The sequence below is a fragment of the Somniosus microcephalus genome, chromosome 3, assembly GCF_052327205.1.
Source record: "Somniosus microcephalus isolate GS21.2 chromosome 3, FLI_Smic_1.0, whole genome shotgun sequence".
NCBI classification, from domain to species: Eukaryota; Metazoa; Chordata; class Chondrichthyes; order Squaliformes; family Somniosidae; genus Somniosus; species Somniosus microcephalus.
In genome coordinates this window covers 259489018-259508624 of record NC_140989.1, presented here as the reverse complement: position 1 = coordinate 259508624, position 19607 = coordinate 259489018, and positions in this window count along the sequence as shown.

Genomic DNA, 19607 nt, shown 5'->3' with positions numbered 1-19607 from the left:
CTTGTCACTGCACATTTCCTTTGCACCAGGAAAAGGAGATCAGCTGAAATTCAAACTTTCCCAGACCTACTGTCACTGATATGACAAGATTGCCTGGTAACTGTTGTGTATGTACCTTTAAGAGAATAACTGGTCTCAGACTGCAGTTCCGGCAGTGACCACCCCTGTATAAAAGGCGCTAGAGAGCCTCTGTTTGTTAGTTTCGCTATTGACTTCCACCAGTAAAGATTTGTTTGTTTTCACTCCTGCTGGTCCGTGTCGCAATCATTCACGGACTTAACACTGGCGACGAGTAAGAAACGAACTTACCTGCAACTCGGCAGCACCTCAGACGACGTTGTTGAAGGTCGGAGCCAGAAGAAAAAAAAAAAATAGAGTCCAAAGAAACTCGGGAAACGGGCGTCGACCGTCAATCATCGGTTTGAAAACTTGCAGGAGAGACTGTCCAGAGCCAGGCTGGGTTCCTCGGTCTGTGGTTTCCCAGCTAATCGGGCTGGTGGCAGGTAGTGCTCTGATCCTTCCTGGGCTGCTGCGGGCTGAAGCTCGATCGGGTGGCTTTTCAACGGGGCCGGGCAGCGAGTCGGGAAGCAAAGAGAGAGAGAGAGGGTGGAGCACACAGGGCGCGGCCGGTGCTTCGAAGCCGGGCAGCGTTCGGACCTAAGAAGAGGGAGGGAAGTGTCCCAGAGGGTCCGCTCCACGACGGGAAAATAATAAAAGAAAAAGAATCAATATTTAACGCGCAAGAAACCGTGGAAAGCAGCGCTAACAACAGCGGGGAAGAAGGCAAAGCGCGGGAGGCGCCATTTTGTTAAATCGGGGAAGAAGGCAAAGCGCGGGAGGCGCCATTTTAGATTTGCAAGATGCCAAAGACTGGCTGTATCACTGCTTTTGATAATACATTAGAGGACTGGACCACGTATGTGGAAAGAGTCGAGGTATATTTCGAGGCAAACGAAATAGCGGAGGGGAAAAAGGCATCGATATTGCTAAACTTAATGGGCGCTAGAACGTACGGCCTATTGCAGGACCTGATTACTCCAGCCAAACCGAAGGCGAAGAGTTTTAACGAAATTGTTGCTGTCCTACAGGAACACTTAAACCCTGCACCGCTGTTGATAGCAGAAAGATTTAAATTCCACAGGAGAACTCAGCACAAAGATGAGAGCAATGCTGAGTATCTTACGGAACTACGCAAGCTATCAAAGCACTGCCAGTTCGGAGCAGGACTGGCAGATACCCTACGGGACAAATTTGTCTGTGGACTCCTGAGTGAAGGAACACAGAAGAAGTTACTCTCAGAAAAAGAGCTGACGCTGGATAAGGCTTTCAGCGTGGCAGTATCGTATGAAGCAGCAGCCAGGGGAGCTGCAGCAATTCAACAAAAACCACAGGAATACGGCACCCACGAAATGACACGGGGATTTGCAAAATGTTATCGCTGCGGCAGAACTAACCATGACCAGAAGGACTGCTGGTCCAAAGACAAAATATGCAGACAATGCGGGAAGATTGGACACATTGCACGAGTTTGCAGGTCTGGGATGAAGACCAGCGACAACAAAAAGGCTACTAAGGAACCGTACAAGAAAGTACAAGATGACGGACAGTAGTTCCAAAGACCAGATGAGCGATAGTGAATCCGAGGACAGGAGACTAAGCTGTCTCAAACTTCACAATGTAATCGCAAAAGAGGATCACCGAACCATTTGGGTCACCCTCACGATAGCAGGGTCCCAAGTTAAAATGGAATTGGATACAGGATCAGCGCTAACCATCATGAATCGACGAGACTACGAGCGGCTATTTTCACACATACCCTTGAGAGAGACATCCATCGTCTTGACGACGTATACGGGGCAAAAAGTATACCCCAGAGGAAAAATAAGGGTGCCTGTCGAATACAATGGCAAGAAAATATGGAAATTGTATCTCTACATACTGCCAAATGGTGGACCACCGTTATTGGGACGGGAATGGATCAGGAAGATAAACTTAGATTGGCATTCCATTCATGCAATGACGGTGGATGGTAAAAAAGATGAAGATGTCACTCCTGGACGATTGTCAACAATCTTACCTAACGCCAAAGAGGTATTTCAACAAGAACTGGGCACGCTTAAAGGTGTAACCGCCTCGATAAAAATAGAAGAGAATGCAGTTCCCAAGTTTTTCAAAGCAAGACCAGTACCATATGCAATTTGCCCAGCCGTCGAGGCAGTGCTGGAGAATCTGGAGAAGGCGGGCGTGTTGTCTAAGGTCGACTGGAGCGAGTGGGCGACACCCATTGTTCCTGTCATGAAGAAAACGTTAAGCAATAAGTCCGGAGAGCCAAGGAAGATTCGCATCTGTGGGGATTTCAAGGTGACGGTGAACCCTGTCCGTCACACAGTACAATATCCTCTTCCAAGGATAGAAGACATCTTCGCCTCACTGTCTGGAGGGAAGCGTTTTACAAAAATTGACCTAGCACAAGCATATTTGCAGATGGAGGTTGAAGAGTCCTCTAGGAATTATCTCACGATAAACACTCACAAAGGTCTTTACCAGTATCATTGATTGGTATTCGGAGTAGCATCGGCTCCGGCGATATGGCAAAGAGTGATGGAACAAGTCCTGCAAGGGATTCCGGGGACTCAGTGTTACTTGGACGACATCCTTGTGACAGGTGAAGATGACAGTGAACACCTTAACAACCTAGAACAGGTGCTCACTAGACTACAGGAACATGGGCTGCGAGCCAACCGCCCCAAGTGCGAATTTTTTAAGAAACAGATATCGTATTGTGGCCACATGATTGATGAAGAGGGGTTACATAAGTCCCCTGACGAAATTGAAGTGGTTGTTAAGGCCCCAGCGCCTGAAAATGTGTCGCAACTGAGGTCATTCCTCGGATTGGTGAATTACTATCATAAGTTTTTGCCGAATTTGTCGACAATTTTGCACCCACTGAATGCCCTGCTACGAATGGGGGTAGCATGGAAATGGAGCGATGATTGTAAGCGTGCTTTTCAGAAGAGTAAGGACTTAATCACTTCAAGGGAAGTGTTGGCTCACTACAACCCAGCACTGCCGATCAGACTGGCGTTTGATGCGTCTCCCTATGGCATTGGGGTGGTACTGTCACATAAGTTCCTTGATGGGTTAGAGAGGCCGATAGTTTTTGCGTCACGCTCGTTAACCTCTGCCAAGCGTAACTACGCTCAGATTGACAGAGAGGCCCTCAGCCTAGTGTGGGGGGTGAAGAAGTTCAATCACTACCTGTGCGGTCAAAAATTTACTCTACCAACCGATCATCAACCTCTTGTCTCCATTTTCAACCCTCAGAAGGGCGTACCGATAATGACGGCACAACGGCTGCAGAGATGGTCCCTTTTCCTAGGGGCACACCAATATGACATAGAGTACAAAGGAACTAAGCAGCATGGAAATGCTGATGGATTGTCACGCCTACCGTTGCTGACGGTGGAAGAAGAAGACCTTGCAGTGGATCCAATGGAGTTATTCCACTCGACCACAGTCGAATGTTTCCCTGTGACGAATGCAAACATAGAAAAGGAAACAAGGAATGACCCGACACTATCACGGGTCTATGATTTAATGGTGAAGGGATGGCCAGCACATGGCGAACCACTGCTGCCAGCATTCTCGCCGAGAAGAGAACAGCTGTCAGTGTGCAGAGGGACCTTGATGTGTGGATCCAGAGTAGTAATTCCACCTAAGTTGACGGATAGAGTACTCAATGAGCTTCATGAGGGTCATCTGGGTGGAATAAAAATGAAGAACTTAGCCAGAGCGTTTGTGTGGTGGCCGGGAATCGATAGAGAAATCGAAGAGATGACCAAGAGCTGTGCAGGATGCCAGAAGGTCCAAAATGCCCCACCACAAGCTCCTCTGCATCCATGGGAGTGGCCCTCATCTCCATGGCAACGGGTGCACAATGATTTTGCTGGTCCCTTCATGGGCTCGATGTTTTTAGTTGCGGTGGGTGCACATTCAAAGTGGCCAGAGGTAATAACAATGTCCTCAACCACCACGGAAAAAACTATCACAGTTTTGCGAATCATATTCGCCAGGAATGGGCTGCCTGAACAGATTTGCTCTGACAATGGACCACTTTTTTGTCAGTCACAGTTAGTGCCAGAATGGAATGCCAATCCAATTGTAGTCTTCGGATCCATTCACGTCCCAATAATGGTGGTCCTCCATCTCGTAGTATATACATGTATATGTTGTGTGTTTCCTTTCCGTTATATTCAACTGGCACCCTTATTTTTCCTCTGGGGTAGACCTTTTGCCCCGTGTACGTCTTCAATACAATGGACGTGTCCTTTAAGGGTATGTGTGAAAATAGCCGCTCATAGTCTCGTCGATTCATGACAGTTAGGGCTGATCCTGTGTCCAATTCCATCTTCACTGGGGACCCTGCTATCATGAGGGTGACCCAAATGGTTCGGTGATCTTCTTTTGCGATCACGTTGTGTAACTTTAAACAACTTAGTCGCCTGCTCCCGGAGTCCTTATCACTCTCCTGATCTTCTGAACTACTATCTGTCAGTTTCTTTACTTTCCTGTACTGTTCCTTAGTAGTTCTTGTTGTGTTGGTCTTCTTTCCCAACCTGCAGACTCTTGCTATATGTCCCATTTTCCTGCATTGCCTGCATATTTTGTCTTTAACCCAGCAGTCCTTCTGCTCATGGGTTGTTCTGCCGCAGCGATAGCACTTTTCGGCTCCATACGCCATTTCGTTAGCGCTGTATTCTTGTGGTTTCTGTTGTATTTCCGCAGCTCCCCGTGCTGCTGCTTCGTAGGATACTGCCACGCTGAAAGCCTGTTCTAGCATCAGGTCCTTTTTTGAAAGTAGTCGTTTCTGGGTTCCTTCACTCTGGAGCCCGCAGACAAACTTATCCCGTAAGGTGTCTGCCAGTCCTGCTCCGAACTGGCAGTGCTTCGATAACTTGCCTAGTTCCGTAAGATAGTCAGCATTGCTCTCATCTTTGTGCTGGTTTCTATTATGGAACTTGAATCTTTCTGCTATCAGCAGTGGTGTAGGGCTTAGGTGTTCCTGTAAGATATGAACAATCTCCTCAAAACTTTTCTCCATTGGTTTAGCTGGGGTAATTAAATTCCGCAATAGGCCGTACGTACTCGCACCCATCAGATTTAATAATATCGGCACCCTCTTTCCATCAGCCACCTCATTTGCCTTGCAGTACACTTCAATTCTTTCCACATACGTGGTCCAGTCTTCTACCTCGTTGTCGAAAGCAGTGATACTGCCACTTTTCGGCATCTTGGGCGATTTAAAATGGTGCCTCCCGCGCTTCTGCTTCTTCCCCAATGGAATAAAATGGCGCCTCCCGCGTTTTTGCTTCTTCCCCAATGGGATAAAATGGCGCCTCCCGCGCTTTTGCTTCTCCCCCTTACTGCCACGCTGCTCCTAGCATTCTACGGGATAATGGCGGTGACCTGCAGCTTCGGCGCGTCTCGCTTTCCTTCCCCCCCGTTTAGTTTCTCTCCGCTGTCCTGTTCTCGAGCACCAACCGCGCCCTGTGCGCTCCAACCTCTTTCTCTTGTTTTCTTTTCCCGGCGACGCTGCGCGGCCCGATTTGTAGAGCCGCTCGATCGAGCTTGAGCCCGCCGCAGTCCGGAAGGGTCAGCGTGCTACCTGCTACCAGCACAATTCGCTGGAACCACAGTCTCTCCCGCAATTCTCCAAACACTGATGGATTCTTTAGGCGGTTGCCCTCGGTCGACGCCCGTTGCTCAGACTATGACCTTCCAGGACCTACCTTTCAGGCGAGATCCCCGTGAGATGATGCCACACTGCAGGTGAGTTCGAACTTACTCGTCACCACTGTAAAGTCCGCGCCTCAATAATACACGGACTTCGGGAGAACAGTTTAACAGGTACTTTACTGAACAAGAGGCAGCTTGAAACTGAAACTACAGAAGACTGCTAGGGCCTTTTATACAGGGGTGGTCACTGCCGGTACTGCAGTCTAAGACCAGTTATTCCCTTAAAGGGACCTACACAACAGAATCACCACTCTGGATCCACACATCACTGTCCCCTGGCATACTGACAGCTGTTCTCTTCTGGATGAGAATGCTGGCAACAGTGAGTCGCCATGTGTTGGCCATCCCCTCACCGTCAATTCATATACCCGCGACAGCATCGGATCATTGCGGGTCTCCTTCTCTATATCCGCGTTTGTTACTGGCAATCGTTCAATTATTGACGAATAAAATATCTCGATAGGGTCCACTGCTGGTGCTTCCTCCACAGTAGGCAGTGGCAGGCGCGATAGCCCATCAGCGTTCCCATGCTGTTTCGTGCCTTTATATTCTATTTCATATTGATTCGCTCCTAGAAACAGGGACCATCTTTGTAACCGCTGTGCAGTCATCACTGGAACGCCCTTCTTAGGATTAAAGATGGAGACAAGTAGTTGGTGGTCAGTCAGCAAGGTGAACTTCTGCCCATGCAGATAGTGGTTGAATTTTTTTACTCCCCATACTAGGCTGAGGGCCTCCCTGTCAATCTGGGTGTAGTTGCGCTCGGCTGAGGTTAGTGACCGAGACGCAAAGGCTACTGGCCTCTCCAACCCGTCTGGGAATTTGTGCGACAGCTCCGCTCCAATACCATAGGGTGATGCATCACATGCCAAACGAATTGGTAGTGCTGGGTTGAAATGGGCCAACAACTCTTTTGATGTGATCAATTCTTTACACTTCTGGAAAGCTAGTCTACGTTCGTCATCCCACTTCCATGGTACCCCTGTTTGCAGTAGGGTGTTCAGTGGGTGTAATACTGTAGACAAATTTGGTAAGAACTTGTGGTAGTAGTTTACCAGCCCGAGGAACGACCTCAGTTGTGACACATTTTCCGGTGCTGGAGCCTTGACTACTGCCTCAATCTTGTCAGGGGACTTATGTAACTCCTCTTCATCGATGACGTGGCCACAATACGAGATCTGTTTCTGGAAAAACTCGCACTTGTGGCGATTAGCTCGTAGTCCATACTCCTTTAATCTGGTGAGCACCTTCTCCAAGTTGGCGAGGTGATCACCGTCATTTTCGCCCGTGACTAAGATGTCGTCCAAATAACACTGGGTCCCTGGAATCCCTTGCAGGACTTGATCCATTGCCCTTTGCCAAATAGCCGGAGCTGTTGCTACTCCAAACACCAGCCGGTTGTATTGATAGAGACATTTATGAGTGTTGATCGTAAGGTATTGTTTCGAAGCTTCTTCTACCTCCATTTGCAAGTACGCCTGGGCTAGATGAATTTTGGTGAGGCGTTTACCTCCAGATAGCGAGGCGAAAATATCCTCAATTCGTGGAAGTGGATATTGTATCACGTGAAGGACTGGGTTCACTGTCACCTTAAAATCCCCACAAATGCGGCCCTTCTTTGGTTCCCCAGGCGTATTACTCAACGGCCTCTTCATTACAGGAGCGATGGGTGTAGCCCACTCGCTCCAGTCCACTTTGGACAGCACTCCTGAACGTTCCAACCCTTCCAACTCTGCTTCAACAGCTGGTCTGATCGCATAAGGCACTGGTCTGGCCTTCAGAAACTTTGGCTTGCATTTTCCTCTATTTTAATTGTTGCTGTTATTCCTTTTAGTGTTCCTAGTCCCTCCTGGAACACTTCTTTTGCGTCAGTTAGCATTTTTGACAGTCGTCCAGGTGTGACGTCGTCATCCCTTTTGGCCTCAACCTTCAGTGCCTGTATGGAATGCCAATCTAATTGTATCTTCCGGATCCATTCACGTCCTAGCAGTGGTGGTCCTCCATCTGGCAATACATATATATCCATTTTAGGTATTTCCTGGCCTTTATATGTCACTTTCACCCTTATTTTTCCTTTGGGGTAGACTTTTTGCCCCGTATACGTCTTCAAGACAATCTCTGTAGCTTTCAAGGGTATGTGTGAAAATAGCTGCTTGTAGTCTCTTTGTTTTATGACTGTTAGAGCTGACCCTGTGTCCAATTCCATTTTCACTTGGACTCCGTCTATCTTGAGTGTAACCCAGATAGTCTGGCGATCCTCCATTTCGGTTACCTTATGTAGTTTCAGACAACCCAGCTCCTTGCTTCCGGAGTCTGTGTCACTTTTCTGTTCGTCTGAACCACTGTCCATCACCTGGTGTACCTTTTTGCACTTCTCCTGCGGAGATTTCTTACTGTTGGTTTTCTTCCCAGACCTGCAGACTCTTGCTATGTGTCCTGCTTTCCCACACTGTCTGCACACTTGGCCCTTGAACCAACAATCTTTCTTGTCATGTGTTGTTCTGCCGCAGTGATAGCACTTCCCTGTTCCATAGGACATTTCATTGGTGCCATATTCTTGCGGTCTCCGTTGTATCTCTGCAGCGCCCCTTGCGGCTGCTTCGTGTGATACTGCCATACTGAGAGCTTTGTCCAGCGTAAGATCCTTTTCCGACAGAAGCCGTTTCTGGGTTCCTTCACTCTGTAGCCCACACACAAACTTGTCCCTTAATGTATCTGCTAGTCCCGCTCCAAACTGGCAGTGTTTTGATAGCTTGCGCAGTTCTGTTAGGTACTCAGCATTGCTTTTGTCTTTGTGTTGGTTCCTTTTATGGAACTTAAATCGTTCTGCTATCAGCAGCGGTGTGGGGTTTAAGTGGTCCTGTAGGATTTCTACTATGCTTTCAAAACTCTTGTTTACCGGCTTCTCTGGGATTATTAGATTTCGCAGTAACCCATAAGTTTTTGCACCCATGGAATTTAACAGAATCAGTGCTTTATTAACATCTGGCACTTCATTCGCTCTGCAGTACACCTCAATATGTTCCACATATGTCGCCCAATCTTCGACTTCATTGTCGAACGTAGAGATACTGCCACTCTTCGGCATCCTTGGGTGTGAGTTAACTGTCAAAAATGGTGCCTCCCGCGCTTCCCCTTCTTCTCCGCTGGCACAAAATGGCGTCTCCCGCGCTTTTCTTCCTTCCCGCGCTCGCCCTTCTTCTCCGCTGCGGCTTCTAAAAATGGCGTCTCCCGCGCTCTTCCTTCTTCTCCGCGGCTCAATGGCGTCTCCCGTGCGCCCCTTTCTTCGCCCCGCGGACCCTGTTCAGCCCGTGAGCCCTGGTTGTGCTCTGCGCGTTCTTCTTTTTATATTTTTTGACGCCGCTCAGTCTAGAACCCGGCTGTTTCTTTACCCTCTCTCTCTCTGGTTTGTTTTCTTTTTCTCGACGCCGCTCGGTGTTCAACCCCAGGCTGTGCCCTGCGCTCTTCACCCTCTGTCTTACCCCGTCGACGCTGCTCTGCTTTCTCTCCGCCATCGGTCAGCTCCAGACGCCGCTGCTCGGGAAGGGTCTGTGCTGGACCTGTCGTCGGTCTCTTGCTGCTCATCGTGGCTGGGGAACCAAGCCCGGCTCTCCACAGCCTCCCCTGCAAAGTTCAATCTCTGCCTGACGGCTGGGCAGTTGTTCGTGGTCGACGCCCGTGTTCCTGGCCTCGACTATTTTTTTTTTATGTTGCAGGTAGATTCGAATCGACACTCGTCGACACTGTTGGATCCGTGATTCAGAGGATATGCTATTATTAAATAATCACACGGATGCTGTACATTAACAATAAACAGGTCTTTACTGGAGGAGGCTAGTCTCTAGACTGGGGGTACAGAGGCATGCGCAAAGCTTGACCGGTGTGGTCACTGCCGGTACTACAGTATACAGGAGCTGTAAAAGTAGTTCTGACTTAAAGGCACATACACTACAGTGGCTGATCACCAGGAGTGTGGAGTCAGGGGGAGCACTCATGCTCCTTCTGGTTCCACAGAGAGGTTTTTTGAAAAAATATGTAAAATAATACTTACCTTTAGTTAGCGGCCGTGGAGGCCATGAGGAATCCTGAGAGGGAAGGCCCGACCCCTGCCCTGTTCATCGGTACTCATTTTACACAGGTGTTAGGCCTCAAATTAACATATTCAAGGGATCTAATGCCTTTTTAGGTCTCCGCCCCATGATTTTAGCAGTGGGACCAATGCCTGCGCAGATTGGACATACTCCGCTGCTAAATTGCTAAAGTTTATGCCTGTTTTATGCCCGAAAAACGGATGCAACATCTACCAAGGTCTTGCCCCTGGTGCAAAAGTTAAGGCATTTTTTTCACATATTGGATCACTGGGGCATGAAATGCCTTACCACAAGGGGATACTGAGGTAGAGACTGTAATATAATTTTGAAATGATAATTATCTGAAAAGGAAAACCCAAAAGAATGTGGAGAAAAAACAAGGAAATGGGATTAGGACAGATAGCTCTAGTACAGACGCTGGAGCGATGGGCCAAACAGCCTTCTTCTGTGCGATCATTTCTATGATTCTATGGGGCAGGGCTGTGTGTACAAATTAATGATTCCAGCTTTGGCACAAAAATAGGCATAATAAATCGCAGCATCAGCTCATCAGTTTTATGGATCAGTTCCAGATCCACTACTGTAAAACCAAGTAGCGAGGGGCAGATGCGAGATTAAACGCAGATATCCAAAAGTTGCTGTCCTCCATTAACTTTGCAAAAATGGCATCTTGCTGTCTGCCTCACCATTGAACGGCCTGAAGTTGCTGTATTTGTGCGGTAGATACGACTAAACTTGCCACAGAAAGTTAAACCTTGTCATTTCAGTCTAAGTACAGTACTCTTTTAACGAGGTGATAAGTGTTAATTACTGTCAGTCAACCTATCTGCCACTGAAAATTAACTATTACGAGTCTGGAGTCGCATTCCTTCTGGCTCTGATTGTTGGAGATTTTAAAAATGTCAAATTTAAAATTTTTACATTTTTGTTTTACTTTTCCTTTCGATCTCTTTTTTCTCTCTCTAAGTTTAGGATCACAGGTCACACACAGATTACCCAAAGGGTCTTAGGATTTGCAAGGCTTTTTATTAAAGAGCTACAGTTTTAAAGCATAATCAGATATTACATATGGTTTAAGCTAAGTATAATAGACATACAACTCATGACAGTAGAGAGCAATCTATGACTCCCGAATCGGAATGCCACGACCGGACGGACGGTTGGTTAGATGCCCAATGAGACAGCGTGGAGGTCTCGGATCAGCGGGTTTCTGCAGCCAGTAACAGCAGTCACTTCTGTTGATTTGTCCCCTGAGCTGTTGGAGGTGTTAGGCATAAGCCAACATTGATCCACCTCAGAGGCTAAACTTAGTCAAGGTGTTAGGCCTGAGCCAGCATTGATTTCCACCTCAAAGAAGCCTTCACCCCTCGCTGTCTGATTTCCTCTCCCAGTGGTCTATATTTATAGTTATTGCGGTGGGCTGGTGGATACCTGGTGTCAATCATTTGTTCCCCATCCTATTGACCAATTACAAGGGAGAGGCTACCTATGACAGCCCCCTCCCAGCTCATGGGGTCATTTTCCCCCTTATCTCTATTCTAAAGTTCTTGTTGCCCTCTTTGTAGACAGCTTGTTTATCCTACAGCTCCTTGCTGCATCCATTATCAGACCTACTTATGCCCACTCGAAGGCCTGTTTTTTGAGTTCTGACCTTGTAATCCAGCTCTCTGTGCAGCTATTTTTCTGACGTGACTGGGATCTTTCTGTGTCATCAACTTAGGCAAACTGTTGATCTAGGGAATCCGTAACAGACTATTATTTCTTTCAATCCACGATTTCTTACACTTAATCCAACCTTTCTTTCCCTCTCTTTGTTTTTCTTTCTGTACCTGATTTGACATCGAATTCCCCCACTCTAATTTAGATGTCTTTCTCAGTCCTTGCACTGTTAATTTCACAATCCTTCAATCTAATTGGTTAAGGAGATACACAGTTGCTTTCCCTGTTCACTTGGGTCCCAGATGCCCTGTTTCCCTCGCTGCGACGTTATCAGCTCACACTTTCAGCAACTTGGCATGCAAAAATACAAAAGCCTAAATGTGGTAGGGAAAGTCTAACTAAGGGCAGATGCCATTTGATGTCCTATTACAGCAAAATTTGGCCCAATAAATATAAAATCGATCAGCTGTGGTCCCCAGAATATGAGACAACAGGTGAGTCTGATGGGAACCAGGGAAGGAACAAGATTATTGCAATGTTACAAAAAGGAAATGCCATGCTTGACCAAACGATAACGCCTTCTTGTATCTTTTTCAAGGTGTAATATTAAGTGAAATTGCAAAGACACTATAATACTCAACGTTAAGTGCAGTTTCCAGTTGTACATTCTCGATTGATGTCGTACTAATTGAAAAGGATCCAAAAAGTCAGGTACTGGGGGAGAAATTGGACCCCTTTTCACCCGTCTTCTTGGCATAAAACGGGGGCAAAAACAACCAATTACACGGGGCTATGTCCTGCGCCCAAAAGGCGACTGAAAAACGTCCAATACCATATTGGCTCAGGTGACATTCAGGCGTCCCTGATGGCTGCCTGTAATAATTCCTTTGAATATGCTAATGACGGGCCTTAAGCCTGTTTCTACTACATAGTATTACATAGTATTTGGTAGCTAGTTCCACATTCTAACCAGGCTCTGAGTAAAGAGAGTTTCAGGATTCCTGTCAGAAATCCGCCAGCACTGAGCGAAGCCTGTGCAGGGCAAGTTGTCCTTAGTTTTTCAGGTTCTTGTGGTGGCCTCTGCCAATCTTAATTTGAATCTAGCCCAGACATCACTGCTGTTCCCCAACTAGGTACTCATGGAGCAACCCAGATGGTAATTACATATATTTTTTCTCCTCTCCAGAGCTGATTATTTTTTTCATCATTTCAATCCAGGGCCCTGGCTGACTTGACAGTTAATTGTTTATTGGACCATATTTAAAACCTGACTAAATGATGGATAATAGTCAGCAATTCTAATTCAATTCAAAAACATAGAATAAAATAGCATTTCAGATTTTCTAGCCTACTCACCACGGAGTAGTTTTTAATTTCATGATGTTACAGATGATTGTCTCACCAGTTACACAAATTATTTTTGCACTTGATTGGATTTGCATTTTCAAATCTCAACATTATCACTGGCCTTTCACCTTCAGCTAGGTTACACTGGAATGATCAGCAAGCAGTCATGCTGTATCAACATATTTCTTCCTTCACTTTGCGTTTGACCCATTTCATAAGTTTCCTGATTAGTTACATTTATTCCTTTCTTGTGTCTCTGACGCCTGTGTGAAAAACCCATTTTAAATTCTAAGAAGTCAATAAAGTTGATTCTTGAACGACCTTTAGTAGTAACGCCAACTGAAAGTAAGAAGCGTTTTCTCACTGCCGTTAATGCATTGAATTACCACCCACCAGAGGCAACAGAATCTGATCACTTGGAAGATGGAGAAGTAAATTACTCATCCCCTCCCAAATTTCCAACATTGATGATGACAAGCCTTAACACCATACCAATATTTGTAATTGTGTCTTTTTTAAATAATCCTATTCTTCTCTTGCACACACAGCTGAAGTCCTGATCCACCGTCTCCTCAGGGAGCCTGTTCCACAGGTAAATCTCTTACTAGATGGATCTCTTGCTAGATAGATCTCTTACTAGATAGCTTTCTTGCTAGATGGATCTCTTGCTAGATGGATGTCTGCCAGATAGATCTCTTGTGAGATAGATCTCTTGTGAGATGGATGTCTTGCCAGATAGATCTCTTGCGATATAGATCTCTTGTGAGATAGATCTCTTGTGAGATGGATATCTTGCCAGATAGATCTCTTGCTAGATAGGTCTCTTGCTAGATGGCTGTCTTGCCAGATAGATCTCTTGCTAGGTAGATCTCTTGCTAGATGGAAGTCTTGCCAGATAGATCTCTTGTGAGATAGATCTCTTACCCTCCTCACCACTGGATCGTTGCCGACTCCCTACATTGTTTTAAAGCCTGTTCTAAATGAGGGAATTAAAACGGGATGTGGGAATAAAGTAAATTTACATGTATCACAATAATTATTACTTAAAAAGCAACCAACAAACAAAAAGAATAAAGCATTACTGGCAGATTTAATATATTAAATAGTATATATAATGCATTAATATACACTAGGAATATTTCACCAGTTAGGAGTGGGGGGTAAAAGTTAATCGTAAATCACAAAATTATTACCCAGAATGCACAACTCACAGAGCAAATTAAAGCCCTAAGCGTATCAAGTGGTTCAGAATAACAGTATTCAGAAAAGATTCAGAATAATAATCTGGTTGTCACTCAAAAAATACTGCTGGTATTTCAAATCTAACCAAAAGTTTCAAACCAAATGCTCTGATGAGCTCTTTATTTAGTACGTTTCTTTAGTTGATGCACATTTCATAAACTTGGGCTGGAATTTTCTGTTCCTGGGCAGGTCGGGTGCGGGCGGTCGCTGTGGCAGGTCGCGACCCCGTTCTACATTTCATCCCACTCCTGAGATCGACTTTCCCTTAATGGCGCCTATTCAGGCAGTCCTGCTCATTACCCGGCCCTATTAAATGGTATGGGTCTGATGATGTCATCGATGACGCGTCTTCAGCAGGGATGTTTAAAGGAGCCATGGCCACATTGCATTTGAAGGTTCATTTAGGATTGTGCTGGCACTGCACTGGACTATTGGAGTGTTGGAAAGACTAGCAAACAGACTGCCCAGAGACAGAGAGCTGCACCCAGGTTCTAAGGTGACTCCTGTGGAGGGAGTGAGAGCAAGCAGCGAGGTGGTTCTGCTGCACAGGATGGGAGGAAAAAGAGCGGGAGAGCTATAGTGATAGGGGATTCTATTGTAAGGGGAATAGATAGGCATTTCTGCGGCCACAAACGAGACTCCAGGATGGTTGTTGCCTCCCTGGTGCAAGGGTCAAGAATGTCTCGGAGCGGCTACAGAGCATTTTGGAAGGGCAGGGTGAACAGCCAGTTGTCGTGGTGCCTATACGTACCAACGATATAGGTAGAAAATGGGATGAGGTCCTAAAAGCTGAATATAGGGAGTTAGGAGGTAAATTAAAAAATAGGACCACAAAGGTAGTAATCTCAGGATTGCTACCAGTGCCACGTGCTAGTCAGAGCAGAAATAGAAGGATATTTCAGAAGAATACGTGGCTAGAGGAATGGTGCAAGGGGGTGGTGGTGGGGGATTCAAAATCCTGGGACATTGGAACCGGTTCTGGGGGAGGTGGGACCAGTACAAAATGGACGGTTTGCACCTGGGCAGGACTGGGACCGAGGTCCTAGGGGGAGTGTTTGCTAGTGCTGTTGGTGAGGGTTTAAACTAAAATGGCAGGGGGTTCAGAACCTGTGCAGGGAGACAGAGGAAAGGAAAACAAGGATAGAAGCAAAAGACAGAAAGGAGAAAAGCAAAAGTGGCAGTCAGAGTAATCAAGGGTATAAATCAAACATGGCCACAGTAAATAATAATTCTAAAAGGTCTAAGAGTGTTAAAAAAACAAGCCTGAAGGCTTTGTGTCTTAATGCGAGGAGCATTCGTAATAAGGTGGATGAATTAGCTGCGTAAATAGATGTAAACGGATATGATATAATTGGGATTACGGAGACATGGCTCCAGGGTGACCAAGGCTGGGAATTCAACATCCAGGGGTATTCAATATTCAGGAAGGACAGGCAAAAAGGAAAAGGAGGTGGGGTAGCATTGCTGGTTAAAGAGGTGATTAACACAATTGGAAGGAAGGATATTAGCTCTGATGATGTAGAATCTGTATGGGTAGAGCTGAGAAATACCAAGGGATAGAAAACGTTAGTGGGAGTTGTATACAGACCCCCAAACAGTAATGCGGAGGTTGGGGATGGCATTAAATGGGAAATTAGAGACGCGTGCAATAAGGGCACAGCAGTTATCATGGGTGACTTTAATCTACATATAGATTGGGCTAACCAAATTAGTAACAATACTGTGGAGGAGGAATTCCTGGAGTGTAAACGGGATGGTTTCCTGGAGCAATATGTCGAGGAACCAACTAGAGATCAGGTCATCTTAGACTGGGTATTATGTAATGAGAAAGGAATAATTAGCAATCTTGTTGTGTGAGGTCCCTTGGAGCGGAGCGATCATAATATGATAGAATTCTTCATTAAGATGGAGAGTGAAGTATTTGACTCAGAGACTAGGGTCCTGAATTTAAATAAAGGAAACTATGATGGTATGAGGCGCGAGTTTGGTAGGATTGATTGGGGAATGTTACTCAAAGGGTTAACAGTGGATAGGCAATGGCAAACATTTAAAGATTGCATGGATGAACTACAGAATTTGTTCATCCCTGTTTGGCATAAAAATAAAACAAAAAAGGTGAATCAACCATGGCTAACAAGGGACATTATGGCTAGCATAAGATCCAAGGAGAGGACATATAAAGTGACCAGAAAAAGCAGCAAACCTGAGGATTGGGAATAGTTTAGGATTCAACAAAGGGGGACAAAGGGATTAATTAAGAGGGGGGGGAATAGAGTATGAGAGTAAGCTTGCAGGGAACATAAAAACTGACTGTAAAAGCTTCTATAGATATGTGAAGAGAAAAGGATTGGTGAAGTCAAGTGTAGGTCCCTTGCATTCAGAATCAGGGGAATTTATAATGGGGAACAAAGAAATGGCGGACCAATTAAATACATATTTTGGTTGTGTCTTCACAAAGGAGGACACGAATAACCTCCCAGAGATGTCGGGGAACATAGGGTCTGATGAAAGGGAGGAACTGAATGAAATCAGTATTTGTAGGGAAATGGTGTTAGGGAAATTGATGGGATTGAAGGCCGATAAATCCTCAGGGCCTGATAATCTACATCCTAGGGTACTGAAGGAAGTGGCCCTAGAAATAATAGATGCATTGCTGGTCATCTTCCAAAATTCTATAGACTCTGAAACAGTTCCCATGGATTGGAGGGTAGCTAATGTTACCCCACTGTTCAAAAAAGCTGGTAGAGAGAAATTGGGGAATTATAGACCGGTAAGCCTGACATCGGTAGTGGGGAAAATGCTAGTGTCCATTATAAAAGATGTAATAGCAGAGCACTTGGAAAACAGTGACAGGATTGGACAAAGTCAACATGGATTTGCAAAAGGTAAATTGTGCTTGACTAATCTACTGGAATTTTTTGAGGATGTAACTGGTAAAATAGATAAGGGAGAACCAGTGGATGTGGTGTATTTGGACTTTCAGAAGGCTTTCGATAAGGTCCCGCATAAGAGATTAGCGTGTAAAGTTAAGGCACATGGGATTGGGGGCAAGGTACTGACTTGGATAGAGAACTGGTTGGCAGACAGGAAGCAAAGAGTTGGAATAAACGGGTCTTTTTCCGAGTGGCGGGAAGTGACTAGTGGGGTACCGCAGGGATCGGTCCTAGGACCCCAGCTATTCACAATATATATTAATGATCTAGACGAGGGAACTAGATGTAATATCTCCAAGTTTGCAGACGACACAAAGTTGGGTGGGCGTGTGTGCTGTGAGGAGGATGCTGAGAAACCCCAGTGTGATTTGGACAGGTTGGGTGATTGGGCAGATGCATGGCAGATGCAGTATAATGTGGATAAATGCGAGGTTATCCACTTTGGTGGCAAAAACAGGAAGGCAGATTATTATCTGAACGGCAATAGATTGGGAGAAGGGGAAGTGCAACGAGACCTGGGTGTCATTGTGCACCAGTCACTCAAGGTAAGCATGCAGGTGCAGCAGGCAGTTAAGAAGGCAAATGGTGTTTTGGCCTTCGTAGGGAGAGGGTTCGAGTACAGGAACAAGGATGTCTTACTGCAGTTGTACAGGGCCTTGGTGAGACCACATCTTGAGTATTGTGTGCAGTTCTGGTCGCCTTATCTGAGGAAGGATGTTCTTGCCATGGAGGGAGTGCCGCGAAGATTCACCAGACTGATACCTCGGATGGCAGGAATGACGTATGAGGAGAGATTGGGTCGATTGGGCTTATACTCGCTGGAGTTGTAGAAGAATGAGAGGGCATCTCATTGAAACTTATAAAATTCTAACAGGACTAGACAGACTGGATGCAGGAAGGATGTTCCCGATGGCCGGGGAGTCCAGAACCAGGGGTCACAGTCTAAAGATAAGGAGTAAGCCATTTAGGACAGAGATGAGGTGGAATTTCTTCACCCAAAGAGTGGTGAACCTGTGGAATTCTCTACCATAGAAGGCAGTTGAGGGCAATTCATTAAATATATTCAAGAAGGAGTTAGATATATTTCTTAAGGCTAAAGGGATCAAGGGATATGGGGAGAAGGCAGGGACAGGGTACTGAATTTGGATGATCAGCCATGATCTCATTGAATGGCGGAGCAGGCTCAAGGGGCTGAATGGCCTACTCCTGCTCCTATATTCTATGTTTCAATGTTTAGGTCCTCTTCCCTTCCGATGGGCATAAGAGACCTCCCCAGCAGACCAAAGGAGCCTGGCTGAAAATAGCAGAAGAGGTGAACAGCAGGGATGTTGTCAGGAGTATATGGGTGCAGTGCTGCAAATGTTTCAATGAACTTATTAGATCAGGAAAGGTGAGCACAAAGCCACACTCAACCTCATCTTGCTGTGCCTCTCATCACATCCCCATCACTCTGCCTTCCCAACCCTACTCCTGCGCACCATTACTCACACCAACATACCTTTCATGTCCACCCATCCCTATCTCTCTCTATATTATCACATCCCCACCTGACTAACCATCCCTCGCACTCACCCTCATCCTAATGCAATCATACCAACTAACAACACACAAGGAGGCCCCTTGGCATTGCCTCCCCACTCCATCATAGTCACCCTCTAAAGATGTGGCCCATCCATTCCTTACACTCATTCCATCACTCTCACTCAACCTTCTCTTCTTTCCCTCCTTACAGGAGAAGAGAGCCCACAATAAGAGGGAGAGGGAGAGAACCAGAGGTGGCCCTCCATCATTGGACACCTTAACAGCAGCAGAGGAGGTTGCCCTGCAAGTGTCAGGAGTCGCAGAGCAACTGGAGGTGGGAGGAGAGAGGAGGACATCTCAGCAACCTGGTGACTGACTTCCATATCATACAGCCACAAGGCATACAACAGTTACTCATATGGGGGACTGATGTCATCAGCTAGTGAATGTTCATCATGTGCATCATGGTATCTGTACCCATTCTTGATATGACATATCTAACACAACTCTTAACTCTCCAACAGGTCCATATAGTGCATGCCCCCCTCCCCCCCCCCCGCAACTGTCCAGGAGGAAGAGGAAGATGTCTCCTCAGAGGAGTCTCCAGCCTCTGAGGGTGCACAATCACCAGACGTAAGCGCACCCAGCACCAACGCAGATACTCACACCTCGGTGGGTGCCACGCAAGATGGAGTAGTGTTGTCACCTGCTGTTTCACAAGTCATAAGTGAGCAAGAGCAGATGGTGGAGACAGGGACATCAGTGGAGAGTCCTCGCCGGAGGATGCAGGACGCTCCCAGCTCTGCTCAGCTGCATGCAGACGCTGAGCCTCGGGGGCCATCCAGAAAGATGGCGATGCTGGAGGGGCAACAAGGAGTGCAGGAGGCTCCGACAGGTTTTGCGAGTGCGATGTCTGCAAATGTTCAGAGAATGGAGGAGTCCATCTCCAACATGAGCACCTCCGTGTCGCAGGCGATGGCGACTGTATGCTTTTCCATGGAAAGGATGGCCACCTGTA